Source organism: Anthonomus grandis, chromosome 1 (genome assembly GCF_022605725.1).
Source record: "Anthonomus grandis grandis chromosome 1, icAntGran1.3, whole genome shotgun sequence".
Lineage (NCBI taxonomy): Eukaryota > Metazoa > Arthropoda > Insecta > Coleoptera > Curculionidae > Anthonomus > Anthonomus grandis.
The window spans coordinates 44,684,307-44,706,568 of record NC_065546.1 but is presented as its reverse complement, the minus strand read 5'-3'; positions in this window follow the sequence as shown (position 1 = coordinate 44,706,568).

Genomic DNA, 22,262 nt, shown 5'->3' with positions numbered 1-22,262 from the left:
CTGGCTGAAACACTTTACGATCCTGGAGCACACGGGTACTGGAGTACACGTGTTGTGCATAAGAATATCTTATTCCCTATTTGAATGGCACCTTTTTATGGCTCTTTTGTGTCGTTCAAATAGGGCTTTCTTGTATAGTATAATTAAATAATAATACAATGTGCAACTAAAAGTATTTCGGTCATCCTCCAATAAATTTATTTAAAAAACTATTAATCCAACATGTTTGGGACATATAATATGTCCATCATTAGGAATAACAAATTAAGGGGTTCTGTCATTTCATCTTATAAGTTCTAGTGCCTCAGACAAGGTTAAAAGGTTAAAATAAAAACTACATGAAAAAGAGACAAAACTTGGATTTACAAAAACTTAAAACTACATAATAAAGAATAGGTCAATAATATTACCACCATTTTTTTTTGTAAACGAGAACAAAGAACCTCTGGACTACTTCTTCAGCTTAAATAATAATAATTAATAATTGATAATAATAATAATAATAAGTTAATCAAAAGTGGGCAATACTGGTACGAATCTCCTACAATACAACAAATCAAGGAGGAAATACGCACAGAATTACGTGTGCAAGTGCAAAATTATGTGCAAACACAGAACGAGCAACGCGCTCAAGGCCGCAAATAGATGACGGACTAAAATATACACAAACAAATACAATTAGAGAAAAAATAGCAAATAAGAGTAACAGAGAATCAATCAAGACAGAGCCTAGTCGACGTCCAAAACTACCAAAGCTTAAATACAAACATGTAACCAAAAATCTAATTGCACAAGGTAATACAAAGCTAAATACAACACTTAACGAGAACAGCACTATAGATCAAATACACTCCGGTATATATACCGCAGCTATGGCTATTTTACTATCACATGGATAAAAGATAGATCTTGACAACTCCAAAAAAAAACAACCCCAAAGATACCTTCATGGAAACGGGGAATCATCTCTGTAATCGATAATTTAGGGCTAACGGACAGTGAAAGAAAAAGAAAGCTCTTCAAAACCTTCTTAAAAGACACTCAAAATCAGATTAACACTGCTGCAAGAGAACAAGCCCATCATATAGTTAATGACTACCTAGACATGCCTAAATAAAAATTAATGGTTCTCTCACACGTCAGCAAGATACCGTAAAAGCAATCAACGGAAGCAGCACAACCATCAATTCACTGAAAGCGAAAAAACGCTTTTACAGGAATCTAGAAAGTCCAACCTCAAAAGCTATAATCATCCCTCCACCTAAATAAGCAATAAAAGAGTTTTGATTAGGAATATGATTAAACTCGTTTTAACATGATGATGATGCTGAATATATCGAGACTGAACAGGATAGAATATATTCACATCATAAAATGGATCCAAATATATTCACACCAGAAGATAATAAATTAAGCTACCAACATTTCACTAATTGGAAAGCCGCTGGAGAAAAATGTGTGTAAATATCCAGTAATATCATTACTCATCCAGCACTCATCAATACCTCGCTTCAGCTTTTTACTACAATCCTTATCGACCTCTTTTACCTACATTCATGATCCAGGGATAAACATATCTAATACCGAAATCTGAAGGTCCATTAAATTCAGCCCAAAAAGGCCATGTAGATTATCAAAAAGCCTTTGATTCTATCCCTCATAGCTGCCTTTTAAAAACCGTTCGGATATATGGTATTAATCCCAAAGTCACAGTATCCATGAAAAATTAGTGCACAAAACAACAAATAAAATTTGAAGAAGGGTCTCCCTGTACTTGACAACATCTCACTTAAGAGAGGCTTTTTTTAAGGAGATATCTTCAGTGGATTGCGGTTTTGTCTCGGGCTAAACCCCTTGTCCACCACGTTGAACTCTAGTGGACATGGTTAAAACAGTAAGAAGATCACTTATCACTAATCATCTGTTTTACATGGATGACCTGAAAATATATGCTGGTATAGAATAACACCTAGAGGTATGACATTTTGGGGAGTTAGCAAATGCCAAACAGTTATTGTGAAAAAAGGTAAACTCGCAGAGGGTTGTGAAATTGCATTTGATGATGATACACAAAACGTATTAAACACAAGGATATCAAAGAAAAACTTACGAAGAAGTTTCAAGACAGGTTAGTATCACTTCTTAAGACAGGTCTAAATTGATTGCGACACACTAAAGCAATAAACAGCCATGCCATAGCTACATTATACTACTCATTTGGAGTCGTTTATTGGACAGAGACAGAGCTAGCAAACATCAACAGACTTATAAGAACAAAAATGACTTCACATAGAATACATTACCCTAAGGCTTCCAAAGAACGAAAAACACTGCCACGTGAACATGGCGGCAGAGGAATCTTTGACGTCATTCAGCAATGTTCCAAACAAATACAATGTCTGAGAAAGAATTTTTACAAAAACTGTAACACATTCTGTAATACAATAGCAGAAGCAGATGTAATAAATGACACCTCTTAATCTCTGTGATAAAAACTACTTACCTTTCACTAACCTACAAACTGACCACGAAAAGAGATCTCAACTGCTGTCCAAAGACCTGCACGGTAAATTCAAAAATGACTTAAACCGATATAGTATCGACAAGTGGGCTTCTGTGCACTGGATGAAGATTGGAAGTGTCTTTCCTGAAACGTCAGGTTTATGCTGGGTATCCAAGGCAATGTAATTAACACCAGAAATCATCAAAAGTATATATTGAAGCAACAGATAGAGACTGACAAATGTAAAAAGTGCAATATCCAAATTGAAACAATAAAACATATTACATCTGGATGCATACAATTAGCAAACAGAAAATACTTGGAGAGGCGTAACAAAGTGGCTGCAATTGCTTACCAAGAGCTACTGAAGAGACGCAAATTTAATCATGACACCGATATCCCATACTACAAGTTAAACCCATCGTTCACATTGAAAATGAGAAAGATAAAATTTCATAGATCAAATTTTTCATTTTCATTTTTCAATTTCATGGAACAAATCACAGATCATACAGTCGAACAGACCAGACATAAGAGTTGTTGATAAAGTAACAAAAGAAGCTATGCTCGTCGATAATTTAATTCCTAACAGTCACAATATTGAGGCAAAAAGTAAAGAGAAAATTTAAAAATACGAACGTCTTAAACGCGAAATTAGGGAACTCTCGAAGCTTGTGCGTGTCGAAATCATCCCGTTGGTGATATCATCGGTCGGTCTGATCCCGAACAACCTGAAAAATAACTTAATTAAACTAAAATTATCAGAAAATACTTACCAGACTATGCAAAAATCTGCAATCCTGGACACAACGCACATCGTAAGGAATCGTTTGGAAGCGTGAACCAGCGTACGTATCTTGCTGTGAAAACCGATGCGTTACCTGAAATAAATCGAGTAAACCCAAGTACATTAAAAAAAATCTCCTAGTTCAAAAGGAAACAAGTTCTAGCCAAACACAATCGATTCAGTCTAGTTAATTAGAAGTTAGGAATCGTGCATCTAGTCAAGAACCTGAAAATAATAATTAAATATGCAATAATAATTCAGCTGTAGAAGCAGAAACAAATAAAGAATATTAGAACTAGGTGAATTATTAAAGACAACATTGCAAAAAACAAGTGGCATGAATCCCACCACTTGGATTCCAAAGCAGAAAAAATCAAGAAAATTTGCAATGGTTGTCGACACCTATAACACCAGATGTTAGGAACTTCATAGGGCTTCATGATCTCATTTTTTGCACCGCTTTTTAACAGCAGCAGATACTAACGAAGCAATGATCGATGAAGAAAGGACCAAGAGAGAAACCAAGGATTACACACCACCTTGGAAGAGAAAACTAATTAGGAAGATTGAGATACAAAGAGCTGAAAATGCCAGATTGAGAGAGTACGCAGGAAGAAACCTTATTAATAAATTAAGGAGAAGAGTACAAAAAATATTAGGAAAATCCAGAATATCACAAATCAGCCTAACATGGAACTTCAGGACTTTCTTGATACTCTTTAACAGAAGTTAGCCGCATTTAGTACGAGGCTTAGAAGATATGATAAGTTCAACAAAAAAAAAAGAAGAAATTTAATGCAAGTGAGAAAAGATTCTACGGAACACCTAAATTTAGCACGGCGGATAATATGCAATATAAAACAGAAAACATGCCTAATTAAGAACAAACTAACCTAGTGATCATCAGTATAAAACCAAAATAAATCAAAAGTAATACCTACGGAAGAACCTAATGTCACTGAAGACATAGTAACAGAAGTTATCAAAAACACCTATATTAATTTAAGATTAGCGTACTTTTCCTTTCATCTGTTGTAATAGAAATATATAATTTTTTTACCTCTTATTGGCGAAATATTTACCCTACTTTAAACGTGTTACCTTTAACCTTTTTAGGCCTACTATATAAATATTATCTACAAATACGATACAAATTAATTAAATTACAAATACGAGTTTATTCGGTAAAATAAGACATATAGAAGAAAATCTAACTGTCATATCGTTGAAAAACCAATTTCGTATTCACCCAACAAATTCAAACCCATAAATCAGGCCTTTCCCCAAAATTCATTAAAAAGTCAAAAAAATCCAAACGCCCATATAGAATATTTAATGTCCTATTTCCCCACATAACAGGGGGCCACTTCAATTAAATTAAAAATCCGCTAAATGCAAGTGTGCCCCGCTTAAAAAACCGTTTTACATAAGAGTTATTTGGGTACCTCCCGACCATCCAATTTAATCTAGTAAACTGCTTATAGACGAGCATAAAACACGTTATTTTTGGGAAATTTTTTTTATTGAAAACATGTGCATTTCTGAGGAGGGTGGTCTTTCTACCATTAGGCAGAATAAAATAGAAATCATATTTGGTGATAAAAATAAAGATAATAAAGGTGATGGCGATTATGCTGATGGTAATGATGTCGGTGATAATAATAATGACGCTACGTCTAGGTCACAAAAGAACTTTAACCTCCTTTAATAAAAACACGTAACTTTAAACAAAATTTAACATCACATAACTTTAAGTTGAATGGCTTACACCTAATCTAAGAATGTTCATTAACCAAAATAGAGCTCTATCAAGGTATAAAGTTTTAAAAATCTCAACACCTTAGAAATTTAACAATTAATATAATTAGACGGAAGAAGCATAATTATTTTTATTTTATTGCTTCCCAAAGTAATAGTCGTAAAACATGGTCTACACTTCGCCATTATAATATCCAAACTTCAGATTAAGAGAAGAAAAATGATGGAGATGTAGAAAAAAAACCTCACAATTCTTAAAGAAAGTACATATAAAGTCAAAAAAAGTACTTAAAGCCTAACAAACAGATGAAGAAATCTTGGATGGTAGACGAGGTTTTGCATCTATTGAAAAAAGGAAATTTTTTAATATAAAACAAGAGAATACCTGAACATACAGAGAGAAATGAGGGCGAAAATAAAAACAGCTTAAGCAATAACAAAAATAAAAACAAATTAAGCAAACCTGGGAGTAGTACATTAAACAACTGTTTGATCACGTGAGAATGGTGAACCATCCAATATTGATAAAGTAGATGGTCCCCCAATCTTAGAGGTAGAAATGCAGGCAGCCTTGAAAAATGCTAAGATCAAAATGTCTTAGGTCCCGATCGAATTCCTGCTGAAATATTAAAGTTGGTCGAAGGGAAAAATCTAAGGTAGCGTTTCTTGCCTCTCCTCAATAAAACACTATTTTTTAATACAATTACATATTTTAATGAAGATGTCATAGTTATTTATATAGAGAGCAAGGGTGCAACGTGCATACAGGACTTGAGTAAAAACTAAAGTAACTTCCGACAAAAATGACAGACAGACCCAGTCGCGGGGCTATTAAAATTATTATTTATAATTAGTGTACGTAAATACATTAGCGTACTAATTTGCTTTTCGCAGTCTTATAAATATTAAATAATGATTTACATTACAAGTAAAAGACTAAGTAAAGTTTAAAAAGGCTGTTTATACTGTTTTTTTTTGTTGTTATAATTTGTTACCCTCCATTAAAAGCCTAATGCTAGGTGTTTTGCAGTGAAATATAAATAAGGTACTCAGAAGAGAAAAAGGGACTGATGATTTTATATAACATGAATTAAACTTTATAAAAAAACAATTAAAGACAGTAAAATGCATAGCCTTAAAATGACGTACCTGAACACGTAGTGTTATCCTGAAGATATGCTTGCTGTGGCTGACCAGCCTCTTCTTTGGTTGGTCAAATGCTCAGAGGACTATACACTTTTCACTCTGTGTTTAGTTATAAGTATAAGCTTATTATAATGATAGTGATAGTGATAGGTGATTTGTGATTGAGGAACAATTACATTGATTCGAAATATAGTGACTTCCATACACGGCAAGTTTAAAGTTCGAAAGCCACAATGACAATAATTTCCTTTTGTCCAAAAATATGCAAATCAGTTTTGTGAAATTTGCAGAATAGAATAACGACATTTTAAGGCTCAATACATGAGAGGATTTTTATGAAGATTTATCTTATATGAGCAAATTAATGGGTCTACCAATAGAAGTTATAGAAGTTTACTGGGCCATGTACGCAAAATGGTATGTGTCAAAACGCGGATCAAGCGTCAGTTGTGTTAAGTATACTTTGACATTTCATCATGCATCGTTTAAGTCAAGAGCAACGTATAGCTATCGTGAAAAGGTATTACAAAAATGCGCAATCGGTTAGAGCCTGTTATCGTGCTCTTAGAGAAGATTTTGGCCATCCTGGACGGCCTTCTGAGCTTGCAATAAGGCGCACAATTAATAAGTTTGAACGGGAGTACAGTCTTCTGGATAATAAGCCATCAACGCGACAAAACAGTGCAAGGACCGCTGAAAATATCGCCGCTGCAAGAGAAAGTGTTGACGCGAATAACAATGTGTCTGTTTTGCACCGTTCTCAGTAATTAGGCATTTCACCAATGTCTCTGTGGCGCATTTTGAATAAAGACTTAGGCCTACATCCATATAAGATGGTTCTCAAGAATTGAAGCCTGCTGACCATGGTTTGCGAAGAACGTTTACCGACTGGGCCCTGTTGCAGTTGAAACCAAATGCCAATTTTGGGAAACAAATCATCTTTTCAGATAAAGCCCATTTTTGTCTTAGTGGCGTTGTCAATACGCGAAATTGCCGCTTCTGCTGTCAGAACAATCCCCAGAAATTAGTACAGGTGCCATTACACCCGTTAAAAGTGACTGTGTGGTGTGGTTTGCATGTCGGTGGAATTATCGGTCCATACTTTTTTGAGGATGCAGGGGGGCATACTGTGACAGTCAACGGAGAGCGCTACCGCGACATAATAACAAACTTTCTTTGGCCTGCAATTGATGGTGGAGACTTCGAACAGAATTCGTTTCAACAGGACGAAGCAACATCACCCACCGCCCGAGCCACAATTAATTTATTAAGAGAGCGTTTTGAAGATCGAATAATTTCGCGACATGGCAATATCAACTGGCCACCAAGGTCCTGTGATCTTACTCCCCTGGATTTTTTTCTTTGGGGATATGTGAAGTTGAAGGTGTATTCTAACAATCCTCAAACCATCAATGAGTTGAAAGTTAACATAACTAGGGTTATTCGCGAAATTCAGCCCAACTTGTTAGAAACAGTGATTGAAAATTGGGTTCATCGTCTAAACGTCTGCCGCCGTAGCCGAGGTGGACATCTTAATGATATTTTGTTTAAAACATAATGTTACATAATAAACCAGAACATGAAACATCAATTATAGAAATTAACCAATTAGTTTTTATTTTTTAGCAATTTAAACTTATATCATTCTTATTGGTAGACCCTATAAATCATATTAGTTAAAGCAAAATGAAACTAATCTTAATGAAACCGTATTGACATATAATGGACGCCTTGTATTTGGTAGATTTAAAAATTATTCATATAATAAAAAAAAATTAAAGAAAAAGCGTATGACGCAACACTAGGAAATATAGCGAGTTTTAAACAATAAGGTTAGTAATAATAATAAGTTAGAAGATAATTCACAGTAGAAAAATTCAACTATATGCGGAACGTATACAGGGTGTTAATTTGAAAACTTCCCAACCCCTATTATCTCGAAACGGTTTAGGTTTTTATAAAAACGCTAGGACACAATTTCATTATCGAGGGGGAACAATTTTTATGTAGAAATCACTTTGCATTTTTTAACCCCCTACCCCCCACAACCTCCCTCTCGAAACTACATCTCTTAACGTTTACGATATCCCCATGTATATCATTTTATCTGAGACATCCTGTATAGTAGACATTTAATAAAATTTAGCTAAGGAGCCATATAGTTTAGATATATATTTTAGTTAATCTCGTTTAAAGTATTATATACGTATTTATATTATATAAATAATTTTTTTACGTGACACTATTTTATTTTAAGTTTTATAATAATATCTGAAATAAAAAATATTTCAATTCAATTCAAGAACCCAACGTATAAAAATTAAAAAAAATGATCATCTCAGGAAGACGTTAACAAGATGATGATAGTGTTAATGATATTGATGGTATTTTTGAATATATTAGAATCAAAAAAAACGATTTAGATGTGGCTCATGGTGATAACGATTTTATTAAGTAAGAAACTCATTTCCTGGATTAGATTATCACTCTTATTATCGCTCGAGTGGCCACCGGCGGATATTATTAGAATCGCATCCCAATGTCACTATGAATTATTAAATTTCCAATGCAAAACCACTATATATTTTTAGTCGATTCCTTGGAAACGATCGGTGCTAAAATGGAGTCTTGTGATGATAATTTAGCCCAGAGAGTCGTGTAATTATGTCCCCGGTTACAGAGAACCATTATTACCGGGTGCGTTGCCATATTAAAATTCATGAGGATTCGTACGTGTGTGAATGACCATTTAGACGAGCGGATATCACTCATAGATACCATAGAAAAGTGGATGATTGCGTGTGGAGCTCGCGTGCCATCAAGGTCTATAATTTGAAATCACAACAAGTCGAAAAAATGGCTTAGAACAGAAGAAGCTTTTTCTGATTCTCGGGTTCATCACAGGGTTATATGGGATATTTGATGATTCTCTCTGCATTTAGTAGATCAGTTGCATTTAAAAAGATAAAGAAGTTACATTTTTGGTCATCCTACAGATGCAATCCAGCAAGAAACATCTGTCTTCAAACAACCTACTGCAGTATCTTAAAAGCTACTAAGCATAAATTATGAAGTATTTATTGAGAATCAAGTGCTCAATTTTTCAATACCTCTATAACTGTTAGCATGTGTTGAATCTACTTCCATAAAGACACAATAATCATTCTAAAGCAATACTCATTACCATATTCATCAATTTATTTAGTTTTAGCGAAAGAGGTACGTGAGCGACACATGCTCTAGTAATCGTCGTTGTGATTATTTAAGGATTCTTATCGAGGATGCTAGACGGAGTACGACCATGTCTATTCACGTCACACCGTCCTTTCTGCCTACCAACGTAGAAACCGTGGGAGTCGTTCGGCTGCAAACTGATCTAGGTTAAGTCTTTCGGTCATTTGTATGCCGAAACGCGATTTGGCTAAATTGTTGCTGCGTCCCTCACCCTAAATATTAATCAGGCAGCGTGGATCGATCGGTTTTTTTTTAGGGAATCTATTTATAAAATGCCCAAAAAAATGTCATCTTAATCGCAGTTTTGAATCAAGGACACCTTGTATGTATTCGAAACAGCATTTTCACGTCAAGAAAAGGACCTACATTATCAACATCATGACCATCGTCACCAACGGCCATCTCTCTTTTCAGCTTTAAGTCTCCATCTCCATCGTTCATGATTATGAGATTGAACTTAAATGATTGATAATGATGAATTTTTAGAAAATACTTAGGGTTTCAAAGATGTAACTGATATCAGCCTTCTCTCTCCTTCTTAGCAGAATATATTTCTTCCTCTAACTGTTGTAATCAGCTATTATTCATTGTCTTGTATCTATACTTTTATGATTCTTCACACTCTTTTTCATTCTTTTTTGGCGGTTGTCATGAGGTTCTTGCCACTGACACATTCGGAGTTCTGATGGCTCGGTTAGAGGGAATCTAAAATTTTCTGCTGTCTTATATTCTTTTCTTATTTCCTTTGATGATGAACCAAAAGCAATGATGTTTTCTATGTTGATCTAGCTAGAAGTGAGAAAAATTTAATGGTTTTTGACTCGTCTTTTTCCTTTTATCTACACTTTTTTTGTTGAAAAATGTTCTCCTACTAGCCTCTTTTTTATCTTAATCTCCACTGCTGATAAAGAATAAAAAAATATTTTAAAAGATTCTCATAGAATCTGCAATTGGACTTTAGTAAAGAATAAGCTCATTATATTAAAACAGACAATAACGTGAGTTTTTCTCATATTATTAAGGGAAATTAAAGACCAACACATCTGACGCTTCTATAAATTTTCAATGGTTTAAAAAGAAGATTATTAGCTACAGATGAGAATAAATCCATCAGATTAATGCTGAAGTCACAACTGGAACAAGTCTAATTATTTTTAAATTACCAGCAGCATTTAATTAGAAATACACTCTAGTTTTGATGTAACTGATCCTTTTACAGTTCTTTTCTCGAAAAATCCTATTTGCTAAGGTGTTCTCCATATTTTTTCAAAGAAATTAAAGTTGTTATTGAAAACGAGCTCAGCTCACCTGAAGATTCCAAGTAACTTTTAACTAATTTTCAATGGTTCAATGAAAAATGCCATTAGCTGCAGATGAGGATGATTCCATCACATAAAATCTCACTAAATAATTATTTTGATCGCGATTAATCGTTTTTAAGTTTCCTAGTTTAAATCAAATTGAACTTCAGTGTTGATCCAAAAGAGATCTATAGAGTTCATTTTCTTGGAAACTCCTATTTTAGCTAAAGAAGTTTTGTCCATTGGTCTTTAAGAAATTAAAGTTGTTATTGCAGACCAGTTTACCTGAGGATTGATAGTAATCACTTTCAATTAATTTTTCAATGAAGAAGACCATCAGCTAAAGATGAGAGCGATTCTATCCTATTAAAACTGACCAAATCATTACCTGAGTCAAGATCAATGATTTTTAAGTATTCCAATTTAAATCCAACATGAATTCAATATAATGTTGTTTACAATAACGTCTATAGAGTCCATTTGCTTGAAAACTCCTATTCGCTACTGAGTTTCTTCCCAAATTTTCTCAATAAAATGATCTTGATGATCTGAAGAAAGATGAAAAATCAGCTACAGCTGACACGAATTCCATTAGATAAAATCAAAGTTTCCAATTCAAGTAAACTGCAATTCACTTTAATGTTCAACAAAGTAACGTCCTAAGAGTTATTTATTTTTGAAAACTCCTATTTGCTTAAAAGGTTTTTCTCAAATTTTCCAATTGACTTTTGGTCATTACAGTCAAGAAAAAAATCCTGCTAATATTCAATCAATATGATTGATTGATTCTGATTCTTGATCTGGATCAAGACTGATGATTTTTAATTCAATAATAGAATGCAATTGGAAATACACCGAGTATCTTGAGTAATGTGACGTTTGTATTATAGCTCTAACTAATTATTAACTAATTTTATTAGTTAATAGCTATTAAGTAATAAAATTTTGCAAGTTTTTTTGAACTTTTATTAAGACTAGCTTATCGCTTTTTTATATTTTTTTTCTTTCAGTGAAAGAAGACAGTGATTTTATCATATCAAACCTGACCAAATCAACTGAAAGAAGATTAATGAATTAATTATCAGTAAAATCCAATTAGAAATACAAGTTAGAGTTGGTCAAAGTGATGTCTATAGAGATATTTTTCTTGAAAAATCTATTTACGAATAAAGTTTTTCTAATCTTTTTCCAAGAAATTAAAGTTCCTATTGAAGAGTAGCCCACCTGAGGAGTCCAAATAACTATTGGTTATTAACTTCAACTTATTTTTAATGATTCAATGAAGAAAATTAACAGCTGAAGAAAAAAGTAATTTCGTCATATTAAACCTAACGAAGTCCATAATATAGGTCCAGAATAACGATTTTTAATTTTTCCAATTCAAAGCTTACTTGAAGTCTCCAAGAGATCATTCAATGAAAAAAATTCATCAGCTACAAATAAGAGTGATAATATACTAACAGTAGTAGAGAGTTGATCAAGTCAATATGTGGGTTTAAAGTGACCTTTTGAAGAATCAAAGTTAAAAACTCTTAGTTTAAAAACTCCTAAATTTTAACTATTAAGTTGAAGTTGTTATTGAAGACTATCTCACCTGAGGAGTCCAAATGATTATTTTCAGTAATTCCATGAAAAAGGACATTAGCTATGGATGAGAGCAATTCCAATATGTCAAATTTAAGAGAGTTTTTATCTGGATCAAGATTAATGATTTTTGAGTAATTAGCAAAATCCAACTAAAAATATACTCTAATGTTGGGTAAGGCACTGTTTTTAAAGTTCTGTTCTTTAAAAACTCTCGAATGTTGTTGTTATTGAAAACTCCAATTTTCTAATGAACTTTTTTCGTATTTTGCTTAAAAAATTAAAGTTTTTACTGAAGAGCTACTCATCTGAGCCCTGCAAATGACTATTGGTCAACACCATCTCACTTAATGCATCCAGATAACTATTGATCCTCATTGTCACCTAATATTCCATGATTGATAATTATAGATCAGAGTGATTCCATAATTTAAGAGCTGACGGAATCATTATCTGAATTAATACTAATGATTTGCAAATTAGCAATATAGTATAGCAAAGTATAGCAATTTCAAGAACCTACGTTGCATTGTCTCCAGTTCTTCTGCATGCACATTATACTCTGACGACTGAGGCATTCAAGGTTTGCCCTTACAAAGACGCAGAATAGCTTTAATTGTATCAATATCCTGAAATTCACGGCTTAGTCTGGTAATGAATAGATAAATAGTAATGAATAATAAATAGGCGGAAGATTGGAAAAGATAAGTAGCTTTTTTACATATTTTTCATTTAATTTAATTGAACTTTATTTACCTTGATAACGATAATATATATAACCACCGAAAGTTGGTTCAAATTAGACATTTTTATTAAATAAGTAGGTTTTCTCATCGTTTTCAATTTCAATATTCATAACAAAGTTAGGTAGGATATTGAAAAGAAGAAACGAGCTCAGAAATTAATAGATTAAACCTCAGCTCCTGGGTATATAAAGAAATCTATTATACCTCAAGTAAATTATTGCATTTAAAATGTATTAAACTTAAATCAAATATAACAAAAGGTGTCGTTAAAGATTTAAGTTCATATTTCTTTTAAATACGTGAATAAGTCTATTTTTTTCTTCTTTTCAATTTGGGAGCTTGTGAGATAGTATTTTCTAATTTTACTATAAGTAACGTAATACCCAAAAAAATAAGTAACTCATTATGAATTCATCACAACAATACAGATTTTACTTAATAATCAATAATGTTTGGTAAGAGTTAGTTTATTAACAAGTCACGCCGAGATTCCTAGAATATTCAGATTTATTATTTATGAAATAGTTGCATGTAATAAGGTTTGTTTTAAAAGTAAATGATAGCACTTGGCATTTATCAATGTATATCATCTCCAGTTTACTTTTATTGCACCAGTTAATTAAAGACTAACTCTTTCTGAAGAATTAGGCAATGACTGATATAAATATTACCAATTAGAACCAGAGAAATGAATTGTTGACACACCTCATTAATAAAGATGTCACACAAGGGAGGATCAAGGACTGAACCCTAAGGAACTTCTGAAGTAGAATAGTAATCCTGAGAAACAACTTCGTTTACAGTTGCAAACTGCGACCTACCAGTTAGCCAGGCATGTAAAAGCGCCATTAATTTATAAGAAAAGCTAAGTACTTTTAAATTTTTGGTCCAGTTTGTGGATTCAGCCAGGAACTGTAGAGTATAATTTAGTTTTTTATAATAGTGGACATTTGAAAAAGTTATTTGGTGTATAGTTAGTAATATGTGTCTTGGCTGATTTTTTGAAAATAAGACTTACCTTTGAACGTATTCCAAGGCATAGAAATGGAATGATTAAAGTGGATTCAAGAAAACCAGAGCACAATATCTTAAGACGAAAGATCGAATGATATCTGGTCGGCAGTTTTGCTCTTCTAAATATGTATTTTGGAGACACATTTATCTTGTGAAGCATTCTTACTTACTGTAGAGGAAATGTTAATAAAAAGTGGTGCCTGATGCGGCACTTCATTGCTACTCATGTCAATGGCTCGCTTGAACTGGGATAAGTACTTGATTGTGAATGTGAATCCACCCTGGCCTTATTCTGCCACATAACATCCAGTTAGCCAGAACTCCTTACAGGACCGAATTAACCATTAGGCTAAATAGGCCTTAGTTATCAAATAAGCACTGTTTTATTATTACCTATTTATAAAAGAATATGTAATATAATATTTTCTGTCGAAATGTCGTTAAATTTGCTGACAAAAGTATATGCAATAAATTTTATAAACATTACTTTTTCCTGATGGAAAATAGCAAACCGTAATTTGAAACATACATATTATAAACACAAAATCATAACATAAATCGTAAATGCTCAGGTACACGTACCTTTAATTTAGTGGAAATTGGAATTGACCAGAGTGTCCACCCCACACCTGTTTTAATCTTATTTGTGACCATATACTCTGGGTATAAAGTTTGAATACGGCGGGGCGGCATAGTCTGCCACGCAAGACGGTCGACTGATTCTGATTAGCTAATTTTTGACGTACATCAAATATGAGAATAATGACATTTTAATTGTCGAATTTCACGACTCGACTTTTTTTGTGTTCCCTGTTCCCTTCGGGTGAAAAACAAAGCAAGCCTCATGATTTTCTTCTAATTTAAAGTTTTTACCTAATTTTATAGCTTTTTGTAGTTTTTTATGATTTTCCTGTATCATGAGTTAATAAATTATTTTACAAGCGTGCAAATATCCAATCATTATGCAACTACACAGAGCAGAGTACTCAGACAAGAATGCACATATAGATTTTTCAATCTTTAAAACGAAGTTTTGAGTTGGAATCTTCTCCCGAAGATGTTAAGCGAAGGTGTTAAGCATTGTTAGCGAAACACGTGTTAAAAGTAAAATAAACAGTTTTGGTTAGTGGTAAAACGGCCTCATGATTTGTAAAATCCGAAGTAAAATCTTTTTAGAACCATATTTTTTATTTAGGTATGGTTGTTACATATTTCTTATGATTTTATTATTTATACAAAAGAGAAAAAACAGGTAATTTTTATGCTTCATATCTGCACCAATTCCACATTTATACATAAAAGGGCTTATTAGTACCATGGTAACAGTTTATAGTATTTTATATTGATTGTTTTGTAACTCTTTTTATGTTTTAAAGTTTTAAAGCCCTTTGTCAAATCTGTTTCAATTCATCTTAAAAGACAGGTTAATCTTGTTTTTTTTTATTTAAAACTTGCTCCCATACCTATTGTGCTAATTTATAGTTAGTGGTAAGTACCTATCTATATCTAAATATCTTCAAAACTAAATTTAAATCAAATAATGTTTTAGTTGGGGTGTGATATCTCAGATATGCATAATAAATAAACATTTATTTTTCTGTCCAAACTTTCAAATTCAAAGTTTAAAACTTAAATCAAATATGGGTATTTTTAAACTAATTAGCGTATTGTGAATTTTAAAATAAAATAAAATTCTATTTAAATATATCTCATCACGCATCAATTTCTGTAATTCGGCAAATGACTTCAAACTCAAATATCGCAGCAATAGATCAGGTTTAAATTTCCCGGCACACGCCACCCAAGTTCATCGCCCTCATACTTGTCATCAACGTCAATAGAACTTCAATAGAATTTCTGTCTGATCATTAGGCATCGCTCATTTCTCTGTATTTGTGTTTTCTGCATCTACTCCTCAGACGCAAATACATTGTCAGTGTGTGAAATAATTTATTGCAAGTTCAAATTGTTCAGATAAGTTAGGGTCGCTAGTCGCTGTGTAAAGCCTTCTAGTGTATAGTGCAATTTATAGTGAACCATAGAACGCAAAAAACTTAGCGGATCTAGGAAAAGTTGGTCCTGTCCCACTTTTGTGGTTAGTGGGGGTTTAATGCACTAGAAAAAATGTATGGATGCCCGAATTCAATAAAATAGTGGTTTATGATATAAGTGCTCTTTTAAGGCATTCGTATGGATATTTGCAAGAAGACCGAAGCGAGTTTTGCGTTTCATATAAGTGCCTTAAACGCACTTCTCATACGTACATATATCATACACGATTAATATAAAGACAATAATTCTAGGGGCCATCCTATAATTATGTTCCAATAGTATAATATTTTTTTTAGGTCCAGAACAGGAAAAGGAAGACAATGTTAAGATAATTATTGTTTTTGATAGTAAGATGAGTATGAAGGTATCGTTTGGTCTTAATACCAGGGAAGGTGTTCGTTTATCAAACAACTGTGTGGATCCACAAAAGAAAAAATACCAGTAACAGAATCTTCAGTGGAAATGGAATTGATATGATATATGTATATATATCGTATATATGATATATGTTTGATGATCAGGCTCTTTGAAATTTGACTAAAGCTTTAATAGATCACCTAATGAAAATTTATTAAAGTAAGATATCGCCACGTTTGATTTTGATAAATAGAAGGAAATGTATCGAAATCGTTATGCTTCAAAAAGCATATTTTTCAGAGACCTGTATAACGGTTAAATGATACGCAGTGAGTGGCTTTTATATTCGCAAAAAACAGGAGATGTATACTGTATATTTTGTAGACTATTTAGTCAAAGTAATTCGCCATTTGTAACTGGGTTTTGTGACTGGAAAAACACCTTGAGAATTACTGTTTATGAGACCCCCATTGAGCATTGTAAATGTGCCCAAACATACCTTGCCAGATCCACCGTATTAAGAAAAATAAGCTTTTTCTCATTTAGGAGTTTGGCAATTAGAAGAAGTATCGAATCATTTGATATTACAAATAATGGTACTTTTTGTGGGCGTTAGAGTTAATAGCTGAATTTGACCCATTTAAAAAAAAATATATTGAAAATAAGGGTAATAGGGGAAAAGAGAACGTGTCCTATTTATCCTTAACAATTCCGATGAATTTACCAAACTTTCCTTTGGGAAAGAAAAAAATGAAATGAAATTTAATGCTTAAACTATTACTCTTACTTAATCATTGTAGATTCAACACCATATATCTCTCATTCAGATCAACTCACTTTAGTCTTAACGAAGATATGAAAGCATGGAGTCATTTTAGATAGTATAAAAGAGATGTCTCTAGAATTGGAAAATTGTCGTGGGCAATTATATGACAATGCAATAAATATATTAAGGCAATATTCCGGATTACAAGCAAAAATACAAATAATCGGGCTACAGCAGCACATTCCCTGAACCTAGTTGGCACCTGTGCAACCGAATGTTATCCTCTAGCCGCCAATTTTTTTTCTTTTGTTTAAAAGCTACTGGTACCTAAAAAACTCTCAACAACCAGATGGTTTACTAAAGTGGATCCCTACACAGCCTACAACAGTTATGATGCTTTTACCGAAGCTTTAGAACGTCTTATTTCTGATTTGTCACAAATACCTGAAACGTAAGCCGAAGAAGTTCCGAAAAGATATTTTAGTCCACATTAACAAAACGACATTGAAAAGTTAGTAGGGAACGTCTTTTCTCCACAAAAAATGCTAATTCTCTAATTTCAGGTGTGATGCTTTTCGGCAAGTGTTCTTGTCATCATCAGACTAGAGTTACTTAACACACATACAAATTATAAACAAAGGTTGTCAAACAATGACTAAAATTATTAGCAAAATACTCTTGAATCTTTAGAGTTTTATTCCTTGAAAGCTCCTATTTGCTTATGAATTTTTTCGAATTTTACTCGGAATTTTGTAAAAAAATAGACCTTATTAAAGACTGACGAGTTGACCACCTAAAGATGACTATTCGCCTTCACATTCATTTAATTTTTCAACGTTTCATTGAAGAGAATTATCAATTATAGACGATTCTCAAGAACAATTTCAAAGATTTTTCTATTAATCGCCCGCTATATTCCATTTGGTCTCGTTATATCGCAAATGTACATTGTTGTGGTTTCTCTACTCCGCTGAAGAAACACAAAAAGAGCCCGTTTTGTAGAACTCTTTAATCGATTAGATAAAATAAAGCGCATTGACAGTAACAGTGTTAACAAAAGTGCGGTACCGTTTTGATCAGTGACAGCTTGTACCACTGTTTATTCTCAGAATTTTAAGACGATGTTCGTGGTATAATTTATATACGGTACATCCATTTCTTTGCACTGCTCCTCCCACTCATCACAGTATCCAAATAAGAAAAAGCTCTCTATAAAATGGACATACCAGCACATCATAAATTCCTAACCCAAAATCTAATTTTTGTAAGTACCTGAAGGCAAAAAACGTTAATGCCCAATCTGATAATGATACACCTAATAACCTAATCCATTATAAGAGTTATAACTGTTCATTAATTAAATGTTTGTTTACCTGTCAGCAAAAATGGTACCACCGTAGCCTAGGAAATACGGTCAAGGCCGAGAAGGTCGTACGGCCAATTTACCATCAGTACCATCGGCTGGCCACTTAAGCTCCCAAAAAAGCGAAAGATCGTAATAACAACTACTACCGGCCACTCATAAGAGATATAATGAAGATTTTTTTCTCTAAATAAGTTCGTTAATAATATTTTTACAACAGTACTTTTTAGGTTCAATGGCTAATTATTGAGTGTAATTTTTTACTCAGAAGGTTCTTTGTATTGGTTATTATAGATATGATCGAAATTAATTGTATTTGTTTATTAGATCAGAGGTGTTAGAGATGGTAGTTGAAAAAGAAAATATGAAAAAAATACTATTTATAAAAGTAATTTAAATTATTTTGATAATATCAACGGCTCATGGAATACAATGATTCAAAGTTTGGTTGACACCTCTATGGGCTTCAGACGTCAACCAGAGAAACTTTGGCTTATAACCTCTGATTTTGATTTATTGCTTTCACTAATATTCAAATTCTTATGGATTTGTCCAATATTGGTTTCTACCGTCTAAGCTGTGGACTCAATAGCAAAGGAGCTATCCGGCCAAATAAGTCCAAGCCTGCCTTCATGTTGGATCAAACTTAAAAATTGCTTCTATCTCTGTTGGAAGTTGCTCTACAATGATCATCAATAAAATCGACGTTAACAACTGAGTTTGTGTTTATCCAAAGTCATTTAAATAATATCAACGGCTTATGAGGAACAACAATCCGAAGTTGGTAGATACCTTCCTTAACTTCAGGCGTCAGCCTGGAGAACTTTGGCGTCCAACTTCTGATGTACAAACGGTATGATGATCAATCAAACTCTGATTAATGGCTAAAGATCAGCTTTCTGATATGTATTATAACTACTTAAGCTGTAGACTTTATCGCAAAGGAAATATCCAGCCAACAAACTTGAAAATTGCTTCTATCTCTATTGGCACTTGTTTTAGAATATCAAGTGTAAACTGATACATTAATAAACATACATAAACCAGTTTACACTTGATAACGGTCGGAGATACTTACCGACCGAAACGTCGTGTTGTACAAAAATAAAGACAATGTCAGTCCGACTACCTGTTTCTACATTACTATTGTCTACCACTTTCAAAAACCAACTGAGTCTTTAGTTATTCAAAGCTATATAAATTATTTTAATAAAATCAACGAGTTAAGAATTACAATGAATCAAAGTTTTATTAACACTACCATGAGCTTGAAGCGTCAACCAAGGAAACTTGGGTTTGTAACTAACTGAGCCAATCGAGAAATTTCAATATTTAAAGGCTACACTAGAGGGTGCGGCAGCACAATCAATTCAGGCTATTAACATCATAAATGAAAACTATGATTTAGCATGGGACATTCTTGGTCGAAGATTTGAAAACAAAAGATTAATAGTGCATAATCACATTAAATCCTTATTCAATATTTATGATATAAGACCGGATTCTGCCAATTCATTTCGCAATGTACTAAACATTATTTCGAAAAATATGCGCTCTCTTAACAATTTAGGTGTTATAACGAACTATTGGGATCCATTAATCATATATTTAGTAACCAGTAAGCTAGATGTTGAGTCAATCCGGGAATGGGAACAATCAGGCTTCGCTGAAGAACTGCCCTCTTTGGCAGAATTATATGATTTCCTGTCATCTCGTGCAGATTTCTTAGATAAAGTAGCAATGCATAAGGGTAAACCACGCAAAACCTTCATTGTCAATCAACCGTCAACTTATCAGAGTTCTAACTTATGTTGTTTTTATTGTAAACAACAGCATGCAATCTATCATTGTCCTAAATTTACTGCTCTTTCAGTAGATCAGAGATGGTCTACAACTAAATCACAAAAGTTATGTGTTAATTGTTTGCGCAGTGGCCACAAACTAGATAAATGTCGGTATGGTCATTGTAGACATTGTAAACAACGGCATAATTCATTACTTCATAAACAGCAACCTTTAATTCCAGTTGAAGATGGCCACCTTGTTTCAAGTAAAGAAACTACTCAAGGTCAAGTTGCCTTATATAATTCAACTAAGAGTCAAATCTTACTAGCCACAGCAGTGGTGCAAGTTTTCGATATTCATGGTAAAGTGCATTCATGCAGAGCCCTCCTAGACAATGCTTCAATGTCTAATTTTGTGTCCCAAGATTTTGTGAATAAATTAGACATAACACAATACAAAATTAATTCCTCAATCCTAGGAATTGGGCATTCAGTGTCTAATATTAACGAATCATGTCGAGTCTTGTTATAACTTCAATGTTTCATTAGATTGTTTAGTCATTCCAGAAATCACAGGTGATTTACCTAACACATATTTCAATCCAGAATGTCTAGATATTCCAACTAACTATCATTTAGCTGCTTCCAGCATTCTTTGAGCCCAATCACGTTGACTTACTTATTGGAGCTCAAGTATTTTGGGATATTATTTCTGCGGAACGCATTACTTTAGGCCCCAATAAGTCTATTCTGCAGAATAGCAAATTGGGTTGGTTGGTGTCAGGTCCCATAGGCATTCCTAACTCATCAAAGAATACCCTTTGTCATTTCTCAAAAACCTTAGATATTCAAAATCAGTTGCAAAAGTTTTGGGAAATTGAAGAGGTTTCAACCACGTCGCCAATCCTTTCAGAAGAAGAACTCTTAGCAGAGAAACATTTCATCAAAAATGTTGAGAGAGATTCAGATGGTAGATTCATTGTAGGGATTCCGCTAAAGAAGTCTTTAGAAGTGTTGGGAGATACAAAGGTTCAAGCAACACAACAATTTTTATCCTTAGAGAGAAAATTACATAAAAATCCGAAGTTGAAGCAAATGTATCAGGAATTTATGTCCGAGTATCAAATTATTTTACTTCCCATCATGGCGTGCTATACGTGAGAAAAGTCAAACTACCAAGTTCAGAGTCGTCTTCAATAGTTCGTTTCCAAGCACTACTGGTTTGAATTGTATGATATTCAATTCAAATGGTTGGGCCAGTAGTTCAGGACGATTTAGTTTCTATAATCTTAAGATCTCGACAGCATCAAATCGCTTTTTCAGCAGATGTTTGCAAGATGTATATGCAAATACAGGTAAAGCAAGAGTTTCGCCCTTTACAATTAATTTTATGGCGAAGTGATCCAAAGGATGATCTAAGGGTTTTCGCTTTAAAAAATTATGATCAAAAATCATAAGTAAGAATTTCTACGTTGATGATTTGCTCGCAGGAGCAGACTCAGTGGAAGATGCAACTCGGTTATGCCTCGAAATTTCCTCAATTTTAAAGTCAGCATGTTTTGACTTACGAAAATGGAAGTCCAACAGCAAAGATCTTTTATCAAACATTGCACATGGAAGTTGTACTCCTGATCATTTCTTCGGGTCTTCAGAAACAAACAAAACCTTGGGCATGTTTTGGTCTTGTGGAACAGATAACCTTTCATTTCATATCGATATCTCCTCAAAAGTTGGGCAATTCTCAAAACGACTTATTTTGTCCGAAGTGGCAAAGATTTTTGATCCCCTTGGTCTCTTTGTTGTCATTAAAGCAAAAATACTTCTACAGATTTTATGGATACTAAAACTTTCATGGCACGAACCAGTT